Source organism: Fukomys damarensis, unplaced genomic scaffold, assembly GCF_012274545.1.
Source record: "Fukomys damarensis isolate Sample0158 unplaced genomic scaffold, DMR_v1.0_HiC HiC_scaffold_33, whole genome shotgun sequence".
Lineage (NCBI taxonomy): Eukaryota > Metazoa > Chordata > Mammalia > Rodentia > Bathyergidae > Fukomys > Fukomys damarensis.
In genome coordinates this window covers 53,502,226-53,520,116 of record NW_022900945.1, presented here as the reverse complement: position 1 = coordinate 53,520,116, position 17,891 = coordinate 53,502,226, and the positions used below count along the sequence as shown (strand labels likewise).

Here is a 17,891-nt window from a genome sequence, read left to right as displayed (position 1 = left end):
CTGAGTCATGGTGAGAGTAAATGCTGTAGCCTTTTTGTTTTGGTACCAGGGATCAAACTTGGCACCTTGTGCTTGTGAGGCAGGCAGCAGAACCACTGAGCTAAATCCCCGATTCCATTGTGTAACATCTTAACTTGCCTAATTTTGTCACTCTTTCTCCAGCCTCTGGTAAACTTGAAAAATGGCAGCCCTTATTTACAGTGAAAACTGGCAACATGGAAACCAGTAGGGGGAGAACAGAGATATCTGATATCTAAACAACACAACTCAATAATTTAAAGAGAAATAATGCAAGTTTGAAACGGGCAAAGGATTTAGACATTTCTCCAAGGAGACACATGTGAAAGATACTCAAAATCATTACTCATTGGGGAAATGCCCTCTAGAATGGCCACAATCAAAAAGATAGACAGTGAAACATGTTGAAGAGGATGGGGGAAAATTGGAACCTTCATCCTCTACTAATAAGAATGTAAAATGGTACAACCATTTGTAAAGCAGTTGGCAGCCTATTAAAAAATGAAAATACAGATTTACCACATGACCTAACGTTCCGTTACTAAGTATACATCTAAGATAACTGAAAGGATACATTTACATAAAGACAAAAATGAATATTCAGAACATCATTCTTCATAGTCAAAAAGTGGCTGATAATGGATAAAGTGTGGTACATCCACACAATGCAATATTTTTCAAGTTAAAAAAAGGGGTAAAGTAATTATGCATGCTGCAGCTTAAATGAATCGTGAAAACGTTTTGTGCAGTGAAAGAATCCAAACACAGAAGACCACATATTTTAAGAAACCATTCAATGCCAAGTGCTCTGACAGGCAAATCCATAGAGCTGGGAGGTGGGGCGGAGATGAATGATAACAGGTTTCTCTTGGAGGTAATGAAAGCATTCAGAAGTTAGACTGCTGTGTTCATTGTACAACTTGGAGGATACACTACAAACCACTGAACTGTGTGCTTTAAAGTGTGAATTTATTGAGTGCAAAATATAACCTGATTTTTATGAAGATACTTGAGCCTAATTAGGGTCTGGGAGGGCTTAGCTCCAAAACTTTCCCATTGCTAACTCAGATAAGGAATTGTATTAACATTCCATTCTGTTCAGTATGCACTACTACACCAAAGATTAGCTATGATATGAGAAAAGGTAAGTGATATTTCAAGAGGACAATGTCAGATGATGGACCAGATTACAAAATGCAGATACCTAATTCCAGGGAAGCTAGCCAGGAGGGGCACTGGTTGGAGAATGGGGTGGAGTCAGGTGGGACAGGAGCAAGAAACTCTCTGGGAAGGGTAGTGCTGAGCTTGCCCTAGATGCACGGGGGAGGCATCAAGGGGTTCATAGGAAGGCTGGTGGGACACATCCAAATCTCCCTCTAGACTGCCATGAAACCTAACGTTGATTAAGATATGAAAAGAGCAAGCAAGGAAGGAGGCAAGCCAGAGCTGGAGAGCCGTACACCCAGTGGGCTCTTTCCAGGGGGAGACCAGGCCCTTTCTAAAATGTGGTGGGGTAGCAAAATTTCATACGCTAAGCCCAAGTATATAAGAATCATAGCGCTTCTTTAGTTTAGACAGATATTCCATGCTGTTTCTTGAAAGATCCATAAAATGGGGTGGGGGGATATAGGGGCAGCACACTTAGCATCAGTGATTTGGTGTCTGTGTTTCTGTCTCTTCTGATTTAATAAAATGTCATTTTAAGAAATTATTGCCAACATAAATTTCACTTCCCTATTTAGTATTTTCCTTCCTTCCCTTTTGCCCTGCCCATGCTGGCATTTGTTGCTGGGGGCCACCCACAGAGGGAAGCTTGGGGTTCCTCCTTGGATTTTGCTGCTCTCTGCTGTTTAGGAGTGGAGCTGACTGGGCTCTTGTCAAGGCAGCTGCTGAGGACTGTGGCCCGTGAATTAGTGCTCTGTTCCCCTGGCTGGGCACCCGCTGGTCCTCTTGGCTCACTCCAGCTGCCTAAGCTCTGACTGAAGCTGAAGCCTGACCCTGAGCCCAGCTGTGGTTCCCAAGCCCCTGGCCCAGAAGCCCACCCTGCAGCTTTCAACAGCAGAGGCTCACACATTGCTCGTCCAGGTAGGGCGACCCCACCCCATGACCCACTTCCCTGCCCCGTGAGCCTGCTGGATAGCACCATGATGCTTTCAGGGGGGCGATGGGACCTCTGTCCCTGTTCACTTCCATGGGCGCCAGGGCCAGAAAGGTTTACGTGACGACCCCTTCCTGTCCAGAAGGGACTTCTGTCCGTCACCTCTCCCTCCTGTCCTTTTGTCTGCGCCCCTCCCGAGACCTGTGGGGTCAAAGGTCACTGGAGCCCTCCAGAGTCATCACAAATCCACAGACTTCAGATTTTTGACCCCTTCCCCAGACTCGTCCCCTGCATAAAAGAGCCAGATGCCCTGGGAGAGAACCACACGAGGAAGACACCTGGGAGAAGAGCAAGAAAGGTGAGCTTCGGGTACCATGGAGGTAAATGAGGAGCACCCTGAAGAGAAGCCAGCAGGCACCGAAGAGCGACGGGTGGCAATGGCGAAGAAAGAAAGGTCTGTGAGGGCACCTGCTGACCTTTTCCCACTTGTAGTTCACAAGCAGAAGATTCAGGCTGGGTGCAGACACAGGAGCAGAGGCTGGCTGCAGTGCCCTGCCCAGACCTGGCCTCTGTGCCCTGAGCAGGTAAGTCCTAAGGGGCTCACGGGACCAACTGAGTACACGAGGAAGGTGTAGCCGGGAAGCAGGGGACCTATTCCAAGCCCATTCTCTCCCATCTTTCACCACCTCTCACGCCCCCTGGTGGTAATGTTGGCATCCCTGCTTATGAGAATGGAGGTGGAGGAGGTCGCTTTATGGGCTCTGAGAGCGGAGCTCAGTGTTTTTGTCGCAGGGCTAAACCGTTGACAGTGCTCCTACCTTTATGTTGGTGAGTGTCATCTTCCTGAACCTTCAGTCCTCACAGCCACCAAGGGAGGCCAGCACGGTGGTTGTGCTACATCTCACGAGGGTAGATTTCTACCTAGGGTTCATAAAAAAACCTACATCAATAAAAGAGTTAGAGATGTAAGTTCAGATCACTTTACTGTAATGGGAAGGGAAATGGGGAAGCAAAATCACTTTATTGGGAAAAGGAAAGGAAGTAAATAGCTGCCTTGCTGGAGGAAGGAAGAGAACCCAGAGCTGGCAACCGGTGTCTTGGGTCTCTGTTTCCTTTATTACCTGATGAGGAAGGGGCTTTCCCCCTTGAGAGCTGTCACAACTCGATCTGCTGTTCTGGGCTCTGAGGCCCCTGGTTTGGCATTGCCCCTTCCGGCAGCTGTGTGTACATTTTGGATAAGCACGTCTTTGGTCCCTTTGTGCTGTCCAGGTGTTTATCTTGTGAGATTTACTGCAGAGTCACATTCAAGGCCGAGCTAGTGGAAGGATACATGTGCACTTTAGTGTATTAATATGGTAATAATAATAAAATATACATGTATGTGGGGGACAACTTTACTGATTATGCCCAAAGCAGGCTGTAAGCAACGCAGGCTGTGAAGAGTTAACCCTAACATTGGTTGTTTATAGAAGTGAGTCTGACAGAAGCCTATGTGCCCAGGTCAGAGTAACTCGCACCCAAATTCCATTCCCACAGTTCAAAACTTCCTGACTAGAAAGACAAGGATTTAATAATAACTCTATGTTTTGTCTATCCTGTTCCTGATTCGAGAGTGCTTTGTCTTTTTCCTTTACACATTTTGCCTGCATTAGTTTCCATAGAAATTCACAACTGCACATCCTCACATGCTCCATCCTCACATGCAGCTTGCCTTTACCCCAATTGATTACCAATAAAAATCAGTGGCTAGGACTACTCAGTGCCTTTGCTGATTAAGCAGCATTAGCCGTCCTGGTTCCCTAGTTTCTCCTCTCTTTGTTCTGTCTTTTAGTTTGTTGTTGTTGTTGTTGTTGTTGTTGTTGTTATTGTTGTTGTTGTTGTTGTTTTCCTCAGCCTTGCATGGTAGCACTGAGTGGGAGACCAGAACCTACTGCAGAGGTCTCTGATATATGTACATGGGTGTGTACGATATGGCTATGATATGGATGATGTCATATATATGGATGTGAGTGTTTAGGAGTTAGCGCACACCTTATATAACAAGTGAGTTTTTATAATATAGTCCTCCCCCACTTTGTTTCTTTTGTGCTTAAATGGAGATGGAGGGAGGAGGGAATGGAGCCTTGGCATGAAGTGAGCCAGACAGGCAGCCTTATCAGCTCTTTATGTTTTTCTCAGCTACTCTCTCTCTAGCAGAAGTTTAACTGTTTATTTACCAGAAACTTCACTGGGGCTTTTTAAATTTCCCTGCCTGCCCCCCAGTTTTCCCTACAGTTGTGATCAGGCCTCTTTCACTGATGGTAACAGAAGTAAAACTCCCACAGAGGTTCAGGGCTCTTCAAACAACTTCCCATCTTGGGTCTTCTCCCCCTTCGTGATCTCCCTACTTCTGCTCAGACACCTCCAGGACCGGGAACCCACAGCTTCCAAGATAACAGCCACTTGCATTTCTAAAGACAATCGATGGTCAGAAATACTTCCAAAATCTAGCTCTGTGGAGTGTGTGCCCACTAATCCTAGTTATGCCTTTGACAAGAAATCTGATTCATCCCTTTGGATGTTTCAAGAAACTTCTTAGTTCTCTTTTAGATAAGCATCCCAGGTTCCTCTCAGGCATGGGAGTCATTAGAGGACGTGACTTTGGAGGGTACCACCACTCCAGCCTCTGTCTTCTGGCATTTCCAGGTCTTTGTCATAGGCTGGGATGAAGCTAGAGAGGGGCAGTCAACCTCTCCATGACCCAACCTCCAGGCTCCATGCACATAGAGTCTGTGAGTTGCAACGCTGGATTTGCACAATGGAAAAAAAAAACCTATGAAACACTAAGCAGCAGCCCCACTGTCCTTGGGGCTTATACCAACCTAGCAGTTCCCAGGGACAGGCAGTTGAAGGAGGCAAACTGTTCAGAGAGGTTGTGACAAGTACCAGGAAGATGGTGGTTGAGGAGGAGAAAAGGGCAAGAGCAAAGAAACGGTGGTTGACAATCAAGTCCTGCTCATGGGCAAAGACATAATGGGAGAGCATATCATCAGGTCCTCATTCTAAAAAACAAGAAGCGGGGCAGGGAATTTAGCTCAGCGGTTTGGTGGCCCGCCTTGCAAGCGCAAAGACCGGAGTTCAATCCCTGGTATCAAAAAAAAAAACAAAAACAAAAAACGAGAAGCTAATCAGGTAGCAGTGTTTTAAGTGGTATATTTAAGGGACTGAGCTGCCTGAGAGCCCTCTAACATAGATCTGAGTAAAGAAAGAAGAAATGGATCTAAGCAAAGATATATAGGCCCCTCCCGATCACAACCAAATCCTCTCCTCTCATCTCTCACCTGATGCCTATGTGTAAACTCACTAGAGTAGCAAGGGGGAGGCAAAGACCTCGGCTTGTCTTTGGGATGGGAGCCGAGGAAAGAGGTGTAGCAGCCAGGGCCCCCGATGGCCCATGGGCCAGACCCCAGCTGGTGACTACATGAAGGTGCCGGGAGGCCGAGGGGCCGGTCTTCAGTCAGCTCCTCGGTGAGCATGGCTGTTCAGTGGCTGTGGTGGTTCACCTCTGCCATCCCAGCGCTCGGAGAGGCTGAGGGAGGAGGACTGGAAGCTCGAGCCCAGTCTGGAAATGTAGTGAGTTGACCGACCCTGTCTCACAATAAAAGGGCCAGTGGAGTTGCTCAGCGTGAGAGCCTTGGGCTCATGCCCCAATATTGGGAGGGGGGAAAAAAGGAGTGGCTGCAATTGTAAGCAGAATTACTTATATGATTTCCGGTGTAAAATGGAAATGCAGCGCCCTTGGTCTAAAGAAAGTTGAGCATCCCACACCAGTGAAGCAGAGCATTAAGCCGAGGTTGGGGTCCTTGCACACCCAGCTCTGTGTGGCTGTATAGTCTGACGCTCACGAAGCCAGTGCTGCCACCAAGAGGACAAGCGCGGGGTACAAACAGGCGGCTGTCCAACTGCCCGGGGTCACAGCCCAGCCCCGCCTTTTTCTGAAAAGATCCTATAAGCAAGGTGGGCGGCAGCAAACCTTTTCTGTAAAGGATCAAATCGCAAGTATCTCAGGCTCAGCAGCCACATGGTGTCTGTCGCAAGGACTTAGCTCTGCCACTGTGGCATCGAAACGGCTGCAGACGAAGAAGTACAACTGTGTTCCAAGAATACTTTATTCGCATGCCCAGCAGAGTTGCTGGACTTAGTCCACCGACTGTAAGGGGCCAACCTCTGCTCTAGAACTTCCATTTCCCCATCAAGGAGAAGAGAATAATCACATTACCCAGCTCACAGAGTAGCTATGAGGATTTGATGGGACAATGTAAGTACCATGTACAGAGTACCTGCTCAGTAAGTATCAGCTATCACTTCTGTAGCGCATCACCAGGACCTATGGTGGTGGCAGCAAGGTAAGGGGCTCATAAGTGTCCCCCGTGTCACCATCCCACCTTGCTGCTCCGTCCTCTGCTCCTCTCCTTCCCAGGAAAGCTCCTTCTGTAGGCGGCCATGGAAGGTGGGTGGAAGCCATGGAAGGTTCAGGTCCGCATGGCCTGCGTAATACAAGAACAGGTAGGCTTGACAAATGAGAGGTTCCAGGATGGACCGGACGTAATTAGTTATAATTCATCTAAAAGATTCACCATGTGCACTCTCTGGTGACTCTTCTATTTTTCCCCGTAAGTTCATTGGTACCTTTTAGGTCTGTGTTATGATCCCATGCATCATTGGGAATTTGAACTTGTACATGATATATCTCGGCTCTTGTCTTTTTGTGGGTTTTTGTTTGTTTGTTTGTTTTTGTTTTCCTATTCCCTTGTCTTTCACCCCTCCACCCCTCCCTATTTGCAAAAGCTTTGTTTCCCTTTTTCCTTCTTTTCTCATTTCTTCTTTCTTACTATCCTTTTGCCCACCCCCACCCGCCATTCCCCTTCCCCTTTGAATCTTTTCAACATTATGCAAAGCCAGGGTAGGAGAAATGTTTTGTTCCATGTCTGGATAATTTGCATCTCTGAAAACTTTTCAGTTCGCTATTCTGTGATTTTATAGATTTTTGTCATAGAAACCTATGACTTGAAGGGATTCTAATCTATGCAAGTCATTGCAAGTCAAAGAAGGGATTCTAATCTATGCAAGTCATTGCAAGTCAAACCTTGTATTTTACAGGTGAAACAAACTGAGGTGCAGCGAAGGAAAGTGACAAAGCTAATGCCTACTTCCCGGGGTAAGGACTGGGCCTTGAGCTCTGCCACATGGTCAGGCAGTTTGGAAATCTTTACTGGAATGTTAAAATCGTAAACAAGGTACACTGCTCTTACTATGTGTAGCATGGTAGGAGAGAATATTTCTACAATATGTCTGAATTTATGTTTACATATAGACACGCGCAGAGGGACTCAGTCAGTCTTGGAGCCCCCACACCACGCCTCCCAGGCCCACTGCTGTCATGTGATCCACAGCAGTGACACTCACATCCACCCCTCCAACCCCATAGCAACTCCGACCCCAACATGTGAATGAGTGCCGGGCCCCGGCACCTGTCGCGGGAGAGCCCTTGCCCCAGGCGAGCCCAGACTCCATCTGTGGACGCTTCTTCAGGAAGTAGCAGGCCTAACACCCGTTGGCACTGCACATCCTGCTGTCCGCAGTAGCATCTCTCCCAGCCCCGCTGAATGTGGGAATCCCTCTGCGCTCCTCCTGATAAGCTCCGATGTGGTGTATCCCGACGCCAGTACTGTCTCACACAGCTCTGCCGAACAGGTACAAAGACTTCTAGCCACACACTCTGATAAGACAAAGCTTGAATGGGTGAAAAGTGGGTACAGCAGGGTTAGTAATTCATTGGTTTCTAGCCACAACATTGCCCCATGCTACCAGGAGCTAGTAGAAGGTAGTTTCTAGAAATCTCGTGTTTCTGCTGTGCCTGGACAGCCTTATCAGCCTCCATCCAGTCATTCTGGTAACTGATCACATCTCACCTGTGCAGCATCGCGGCGTCACTGTAAATAACACTGGCAAACAGGAAAGGTTTGCATTCTCTTCTCTCTTGTTGATAAAGGAACTAATTCATCTGCTAGCAGCAACTTCAGATGCCACAGTGTAAGCCCTACTGACCATCACCAACGTAATCTTAGAGGAAACACCCTCTGTCCGATATCTAATATCTCCTGATCTAATGTGACCACCCCTTTGGAAGTTCAGTAACCCCGGAAGTCCATGGTTCCACAAATGTTTCCACAGGTGCAGGCGCCAACTTAGCTCCAGAAGTCAATTGGCTCCATCAACAGTCATGACGCAGTCTTCCCAAGTGCTCTTCAGGAGCGAAGAGAACAAGTCAATGGTTTGCTGGCAGACTTGGTTCTGACAGTCGATACAGTGAGAAGTTTGGGAATGAACAACCCAGTTGTCAGTTACACGGCCCAGATGAATTCCACTCCGATTTTGAGAGCGTCCACTGTACCAGCTCACAGAAAATGATCAGTTCCAACGTTTCTTCTTATGAATCCCAAACACCATCTTACCTCACCCAAAATAACAGCACTCATCCAATCGAGTCTTGGCTGGGCATGGTGGCGCACGCCTGTAATCCCAGCACTCGGGAGGCTGAGGCAGGAGGATCCCTGTGAGTTCAAGACAAGCCTGGGCTACATAGTGAGTTCCAGGGCAGTCTCAACTACACAGGAGACCCTGTCTCAAAAAAACAAAAACCAAAAACAAACAAACAAAAAGACATACGAATTGACTTTGCAGCAGAATACTTACTATTAATGGTCACATTTTAAAAGCTTTTGCTGCAGAAGAGGCTTCTTCTTCATTAAGAAATGGTTAGATTTACCTCAGTTCTCAACAGGTTTCTGAAGACTGTGGGCCATAGAACAAGTACATGGTTTTAAATGTATGTTTCACTACTTAATCGCGTTGTTTGCTGGAAAAATCCACGACCCAGATTCTACAAGAACAGTCTAGGTATTTATTTTGTAAAAGTCCATGTCAATTCATCATTTGATCCGCACAAAAGTTAGAAGAAACCATTGATTTTAGATGTAAGTTTTTTAGTTGTTAGCATTATGTTTAGATATGAAATCATAGTACTGGTGAACAGTGAGCAAAAAGATGTCCCTTGAAACAGCAGTCATATTCAAGTTTTTATAAATATTTTAGGCTTGAAGCATAGAGCTATGGTTAGGATGAAAAATCTCTGTAGGACTTTTCTGGGGCTTCCGAACCATTTGTCCTCACGATAAAGACCTTCCATAGGGGGAAATTAAGTATTAAGGGAGATAAAAGCTGCACTAAACTTTTTAGGAGGAAAAACTCATAGCCATACTTGTGATCTCACATCAGGCTAATGTTAAAATTCTGATTTTAATGTGCAGCTAGCATGTACACACACATGCACCCAAAACAACTTCACACATTGTAATTGCATAGAATAAATACAACATTTCAGAAAACTGATGTTTTATTATTTGATAGTTGAAATGTGGCATTGAAAGCAACATAAAAGCTCGTTTAAAGTTGTATTACCATGGCAGCATCTACGAATTAAAATTCCCCTTCAGGTTTACTTTGAAATTCTTCACTATGATATTACATTAATAATCAGTTGTTTTTCCCCCAATTTAGTAACTGACTCCTTTGCTTCTCCTGAATGCAATTATGCAATTCAATTATGAAATTTACTTTTTGAAAAAACGGGCAGGAAGGAGATGACATGAAAACCTGAGCAGAAAACATTCCACCCCCTAAGGTCTGAAGCCATAAATCTTTGATCAGAGATATGACAAAACAAAGGAGATAATAATAGTCCTTGAAGAGTGGGAACATTTTATTACACACTTAAATTATTTATTGCAAAAAACAATTGCAAAAGAAAGCAAAGCACTCAGAACTTGTTTTTAAATGTTTCTCTTTATGGATCTCATTTTGTTTTATGAATGATATTCATGCGTTTCATGTCAACACAAATCCACCCACAAGCTGAAAGTGCCATTGCAAGGAGTTTTAAGATCACTTTCAAAGAGATTTTAAAATGAACATTAAACTTTTAAAGCTCACATTTGCAATGCTACCTTGAACTAACTAAGCTATCTTTTATTTTAATTCATAAACCAGGAGACTACAATCAACTAATATTTAACAAATATGATAAGGATTTGATTTAACAAAGTTTCTTTGTTTAATAAATTTGAAAAGTAGGGCTTTAACATATTTTGAGAAATAAATGGAGAGAGGATTGACCAAGAAGGTTTATATATTCATATGTCCATTTGTTTGCTGTTATCTTGACTTAATGATCTGTTGGGTTTTTTTTTTCCCCCTTCATATTAGTTTTTTCTTCACTGTACTTTGAGGCATGGAACTACTGCACAGCAAAATACGAAATACACAAAGGAAGCTGATTTCTTTTAACAAAAGATAGGAGCCTTTCTGTATGAGATACTCTGAAAAGGAGACTTTTAAGGTCATTCTAACCCCTTGTTCATTCTATTAGCTTCCTCTTAACGATAAAAATTAATGAAGGAAATGTTTTTTAATAAAAATATAAAGACTGGAGGATTTTTCACCCCCTGTACTGTATTGTAGCAAACTTGAAATTTAGTTTAATTCATTCCACATGTTCTGGAGGTCATTTGTTGCATCAAATTTGTTGAACCTGTGGTAGACAGATCTCTTAGGATAAACTCAATCAACAGCTCCCAGACTAAAGTTTACAACGCATTTCAATAAGAAATGACAAATGTCATGAAAGTGACAGATAAAGTGTGTTATGTAGCAACGTGCACTGATGTCAATGAGATACTTCTGTTTCTTATTCTCTTCCGTGAGACCATCGTGGCAGGGAGAATGAAGTCTAGCGTGCTTTGTCGTGTTAATACACGACCGCAATGTGCCTGAGTATTACTGGCTTATCTGGTGCAATACTAAGTTTTTCTGTGACTACCTTTTTCCCCCTGGCTGCATCAAAACAGGTTCGGTATTAACCAAACAGCACAATTAGTCACAAGTTATTTACTTGTTTGTTTACTAGTTCAGTTTAGTTGCTTAATATGTTGGTTTCTGATTATTTTCATGGTTTTGATGTTAAAACATTTTGCATTTTGTTTATCATAAGACTTCATGAAGTAAATAAGTTTGTGCATAATTGCAATAAGCACTACCTTGTGAACTGAAAAGTGTGTGTGTGTGTGTGTGTGTGTGTGTGTGTGGTGCATCTAAGGTTCAAATAATGGTATTATTTTCAGTACTCTGTTTAAATGTTTTCAAAAACACTTGATATTAAACTGGAAAAAAAACCTGAAAAGGACCTATGTGGAATATCATGTATCAGGGGAGTGATTTCCTATCTGAGATCAAATACATCAGGAGCTGCACTGCGTGCAGGAGACAGCTGTTGAAGTTTAATCTCAGGTAGAGGGAAGCCAACTTTGGGTACATTCTGAGCTTTCAGTGAAGACTTCAGAAAGGCCGCATGCTAGAAGGTGACTCAGGCCCTGGGAATGGCAGCACCCTGGAAACAAGAGGAGGTTCCTGCTCTGACAAGCTTAATGCCATGCTAGACAACACTAAGGAGATTCCCTGGCAGTTTAGCTGCCTGCCAGAACAGAACAGGCTTCAAGGGAAGACGACATGATCCAGAGTCCCTACAGGGAGCCATGCAGAAGAGCCAAGATGTCAAAAAACATCCAGAGAACATCCAGGGGAAAGTGATCGATATGAGGGGAAGACAGTGACGGAGCTAACACAGACGCTGGTGTTCACAGACGAGAACTTATGACTTGATAAATATATTAAAGGAAATAGATGGAAAGGGAACAGCATACAAATGGGGAAGTAATCATAATCAGTAAGTAATTATAATCCATAAAATTGTACAATAACAGAGGCTGGGAGGCAGCTCGTGGCAGAGTAGTTCCCTAGCATGTGCAAAGCCCTGGGTTTGATTTTACCACAAAAATAAAGATACAAATTACTGTTTAATAGTAGAAAAAGCAGAGGAAGCTAGTTTTTGCATAGTTTAGACAATGATGAAAATACTAATTTAAGGTGAACTGTAAAAACTTCACAGAACATTTGAAGAAGCCGCACAGCATGGTTTTAAAGTTTCCTATTTGTTTGATCTTACAGAAGGAGGTACCACCTGTGCTTTCACACTTTCAGAATACGTATCAGTAATTGATTTCAGGATGATGCAGAAACTTGGCCCACTATGGAGTTTCCTCAAAAAAAGAAAAACCCAAAACCTAAAATTAGAAATGCCATTCACCTCAACTACTTCTCCTTGTAGGAATCTTCAAAAAGAATTAAAGTCATCGTATTACAGTGATACATGTATGCCCATGTTTATAGCAGCACAATTTATGATACCTAAACCTTACGCCCATCAACGGATGGATAAAGAAAATGTGGTATTTGTACCAACAGAGTACTACTCTGCCACAAAGGATAAACTTGAGGCATCTGTAGGTAAACAGATGCACTTCAGGACCATGAGGTAGATTAGGGTTTGGCAAACTGGCCGGACAATGCGTTGTAACCTGTCAATCACACACAACTGCCAAATCGTGGTGGGGACACGTGCTGGGAAGGCCCACATCTGGTGTCAAATAAAAGATGGCGGCCACTGTGCTGGCTGTCACTGGCCTGTCGTCCTTGTAGTAGCCTGTCCTGCGTGCAGGGCCTATCTTTTTCCTTCAGAGCACGGCTTCCTCTTGAGCACTTCTTTTTTCACTTTTTTCCCCCTACTTTTCTTCTTGTATCTTAAATAAACGTTGACCTTTCAGGTCCATTAGTTGCCCAGTCCAGGTCTTTCAGTGAGTGGAACAAGAGCCCAGAAAGGTCCGCGGGGCACCTCACTGTCCGGTAACAGCTTTGGTGAGCTGAGCCAGAAAGTGGTGAGCGGATCCAGGAGGGGAAGGCTGACGGGTGTGAGTAGGGACAGGCCACGAAGCGGGGACACTTAGCAGAGAGCCCCGTGCTCCTGCTATGGCCGGCTGGGCAGTGCTCACCTCAGAGCCCAGTGCCTCGCTTCCTGACCTTTGCAGCAAATTCTCTCCCCTGGGGAGCGGCCCGGAGCCCGCCCCACTCGCAATGCAGGCGGAGGGCGGAGCGGGCTGGGGACCCCTGGGGCACGGAGAGGACAGCACCTGCCCCAGCAGAGCAGAGCAGAGGCGCGGGGCCCAGGGCCTGCGGCACCTCCCCCCCACTCGCACCCCCCTGCTCCCCTCCACCCACACCAGGGGCCTCCGGCTTGCCCTCTGAGACGTGCCCATCGGGCACCCTCGGGCTCTGGTGCTACCCTCCTTCTCCTGACCTGCCGCTCCCAGAGGTGTGTCACCCCCGGCTGGAGGGACAGCTCTACAGCGTTCTGCTGCTCTCCCTCCATTTAGACAGTAGGGGGAGGTGTTGCCTTTCAAATAATTCACCTCTCAACTATTGCCTGATTTTTGCATTTGGGCAGTGAAAGAGACAACAGGTGTCTGTCACCTTTTTTCCTTGTACAGAAAAAGTGTAGGTAGTTTTTTGCTATAATAAATACTACATGTATTTTATTAAAATACAAAGTCATTTTTTTGAAAAGACATTTCTCAGACGAAGAAGTTGAAGCAGCAAATAAACATGAAAACTTGTCCAACATCACTGGTCTTCGAGAGATGTAAATGAAAACAATGCTGAGATTCCACCTCACCCCGGAAAGAATGGCTGCTATCAAGAAAGTGACCCGTAACAAATGCTGGCGGCGTTGTGGGGAAAAAGGAACCCTTCTCTGCTATTGGTCGGAGTACAGGCTGGTGCAACCACTGTGGAAATCAGTGTGAAGACTTCTCACAAAACTAGGATTAGAGGTCCCATTTGACCCAGCGATTCCTACTGGGGTATGTTCCCTGAAAGAATTAAAAGCGTCACACCACAGTTACATAAGTGCACCCATGTTTATAATGGCACGGCTTGTGACACCTAAATCTTGGAAACAGCCCAAATGTCCATTAAATGGTGATTAAAGAAGATTTTTATATATATAATGGAGTACTACTCACCCATAAAGCAAGATAAACTAGAGACATTTCTAGCTCAGTGGACGCATCTTGAGACCATATTCTTAAGTGAAACAAATGGGACACACGTGTTTAAATACTGAATAGTTTCTCTGGTGTGAGAAACTGAAAGTGTAAATAAGGGTCAAAACGTATAATAAATAATGTGAAATAGGAAGAAAAGGTCTAAAGGGGAAGGGGAACTGGGAGGGGTAGGAGAAAGGAAAGAAGGGACAGGAAAAAATATGAGAAAAGGAAAAAATGGAAACAAAGTCTTTGTATATAGGGAAGAGAAGGAGGGTTTGAAGGGAGGGCAGAGGTATGGGGAAAATATAAGAACCAAGATACATCGTGTAAAGGCACAAATTCCCAAGGATGAATGTCACTGCATTGTATACCCAAAATGTACCAATAAACTTAATGAAAAAAATACGAAATCTTTTCTTCAAAGTATATAAAAGGTAGAATTCTAAACTATCCCTGTGCTACCCTGACCTTCAGTGACTGGTCTACAGTTCTGGGACATGAGTCCCCACATTTGACAGTGGAAGTGGACAATTCTCGGGCTACCTCACATCTCTCCTGTGATGGAGCATGTGGTAGGAGGTCACTGGCCTGCACAGCCCAGAGTGAGGTGACTTTTTCAGACTGGCTTTCAAAATATATGTGAATTATAATTTTTGTGGTTTTTTTTCTTTTAAGAACAGTGCCTTACAATCTCTGAATATATAGACTGAGCCACTGCGAGCATTAGATAAAAGTTAATATAATATTATAGAAGCTGGTGTGCTGGCCCATGTGGAGAGCTGTCTCTCTGGGTCTTTGCTTCTCAGACTTTTCTGTGCTAGGAAATCACCCGGATGGTCTGTTAGAGAAGAAGGCTTGCTTCAAACATTCAATTACTTTTTCAAGTTTCTTTCTCTCCTCTGAGGAGCAAAAGCTTTCTACCTCTACTGCTCAAATGATGTACCAAAGTGCTGATGGGATGAATGTAAGGGATTTGGTCTCCCGGGAGGCTGGGGAAGCCCTGGGAGGGCTCCACCCGGAGCTCTTGGGAGTTTCCATGGGAGCCCCAGGGGGCACCACCCCTCTGACTAAGGAGTTGGTGGGCCATAGTACTGAGAGTTTCAGGGGCTGAGGAGGGAGCCCTGGCAGCCTCTACTCTTCTAGGAAGGCAATGGTGCCACCTCCACTTTGGACAGAGACATCCATCTAACACGTGGATCTCTCACAGTGGATGCTTTGAAGGACACTAGACCTAGTTCTTTCTCCACAGGCCTCAAGATGTGCCATAGAAATGTCCTAAAAAACATCCTGCAAATCTCAGGGACATCACCATTAGGCCAAAAAAACAAAACAAAACAAAAAAAACTGGGATGGGAGCAATTTGACTCTGCTGATCTGAAAATAGAACAACTTATCTAGTATTGCAATACATGTCGGGTGTGGTAGGAACTAGGGAATGGCAACAGATAGGTACAGGATGCCGTTTAGACTACAGTACTACTCTGCAGTTAGACGTTTTCCACAAAAAAGCATAGAAAGTGAGGTGAAATCGTTATGTTCAGGCTTTTTGTCTCTAGGGGGGAAAAAAGCCCAGAAATGATGGTATTTAGAGGAAAAAGAGGAAGTAGTTGTCATTGATGATCCTGTCCTCAGACGCTCACCTGTCTCTGGGGGATGTGGGTGTCCCCATCCTTTTCACAAAGACAACCATACTCAGCCTTCTCCTTATAATAGTGAGGCCAGTAACCCTTCTCACACAGCCCAAGACATCCATCAGAAGATAAAGTCCCAGTATGTCCAAAATATCCTAGGTTTGCAGGTAGATTTCAAAATTTGACCCCTCCTTTTGAACTTTTGTGCTGGAATATCCAATTTATCCTGGCCACATGCTGTGTCCTAGATGAAAAGCGAAGAATCCTGGAAGAGGCTAGAAAATATGCAGAGGAACAATATGCAGAGTGTGAAAGTGAAAACACCCCAGGGGGGTTGTTATCCCTCCAGGAGGACCAAACTGGGAGAGCAATAATAGCATTGGACTAGAAACCATGTCTGACATGATAGCTGCTGTCATGGGAGTGAAAAGATGTATTAAGAAAGCTGTTAATTATAAAAAATTAAGGGAGGGTCACATGGGGAAAAAAAGAAAATCCAGCTGTCTTCCACAGCCAATTAGTAAAAGTCTTTCATACCCATCTAGGGAGGGACAGGCACTGATAGAACAACATTTTATTACTCAATCAGCCCCAGAAACTCAGTGCAAATTACAAAAACTTCAGATGGGCCCCCAGACTCATACGACCCACCTGCTGGATGTGGCCTTAGTTCTGTGTTCAACAATCAGGATCTAGGTACCTGAGAAAGAAGGACCAAAATATAGCTGTTACCCTTGGAAATGCTTTAAATACACCCAAGTCATCTAAGGGAAACCCCAAGGATGGTCAAGAAAAGAGTTCCTGCTTTAAATGCAAGAAGACTGGACACTGGGTATGAGACTGTACCAAGCCACCACCCAGGCCCTGCTCCAGGGGTCAGGTGGCCACTGTGTCTGAGACATAGCACCGGAGGACTGAATGTTTCCACTCCCAGAGAGGGGCTAAGCCAGCCAAAACCCTCATCTCCCCTCCCACCCTGATAAAGGAGTGAAGGGGTCCAAGGCAACCTACATCCACAGACATCTAGGAACCCTGGGTGACCCTGGATATCATAGATAAACAAAATAATTATTATATTGCTCCTTCTCTAAAAACATTCTCTTCCAGCTCTATTGCCATAGCTGAGGTTGAGGCGACCCCTAGTCAGAGCTTCTTTACACCTGGTCTGACATGTCAGTTCAAAGGTCAGATGCTCCAAATACGCCTTCCCAATGCCACACGCCCAGGCAACAGTCTAGAAAGGAGACCGCTTGCTGGTTAATAAACAATACAACTCCTAGATGTTGTCTATCTTCCCAGGCAGGTTACCGTCTTTCATGGCAAGGAACACCAAAGGACACGTGTAAAGTAAAATACTGATAGAGAGACAAGACCCTAGATTTAGTCCCAGTTCCTGAGGAGCCAGACTGATCCTCAAGGGATTCAGCAACGAGCTATAAAAACCTTACATGGGAAATCGTTGTTCAAATTTTCACAGGAGTAAGACTCTACTGTGAACCACTGAAAGGCCTGAGGATGCCCTTCCAAAACCAAGACTCCAGCTCTGTGCCATGTGCCAGTAAGTCATCATAAATAGGCACAGGTAGCCTATCCAACATCCCTCTTTGCCCCCATAGTTTCCTGACAAGTTCACCAAGCTCGCTTCCATTGAGCAGCTCAACAGTTCTCAATATACAGACACTCTTTTCTCATTGCCTTCGGACAGGTTTTCCTCAGTTCAGCCCACTTGCAGCCTAAGAGAGTTGCAGAACACATAGTTGCCAGGAGGTAGGGCCTACAGCTCCTTTCAGCAGAAAGTAGGTATATGAAGATAGAGACACCCCACACACACACTTCAGCAACCGAAAAGAATTATGGGGCGCTACGTCTCTCAAAGGGAAATGAGGTAGGTAGGACAATCAGGTAAAACCTGACAAATCATGTCTGGGATGTATGCACAGAGCAGCTTTGGAGCCCTGTGTGAGACACTATAGATCTGGTGTCAACAGAAGATACAAAAACAACCGCCACTGGCCTCGCTGCCCGTCCTCCTAGCCTTACAGCGGCCTGCCCTGCCACTCTACTCCTTCCTCTTGAGCGCTTCTTTTTTGCACTTTGTTTGCTTTCCTT

General features: G+C 44.9%; 1 protein-coding gene across 11 annotated transcripts in view; it reads right to left on the bottom strand.

Moving 5' to 3' along the window:
* LOC104863342 (late cornified envelope protein 5A-like) overlaps window positions 1–17,891 on the bottom strand; it is a 343,203-nt gene that overhangs the window by 18,711 nt on the left and 306,601 nt on the right. For 4 of the 11 annotated variants that reach the window (XM_033758180.1, XM_033758181.1, XM_033758179.1 and 1 more), the window contains 4 exons: window positions 16,434–16,482; window positions 6,436–6,642; window positions 3,238–3,431; window positions 2,935–3,037 (listed from right to left, as the gene is read on the bottom strand). The gene's annotated coding sequence lies outside the window, so the exon portion shown is untranslated. The other 7 variants (XM_033758183.1, XM_010625715.3, XM_033758182.1 and 4 more) reach the window with 6 other exon arrangements.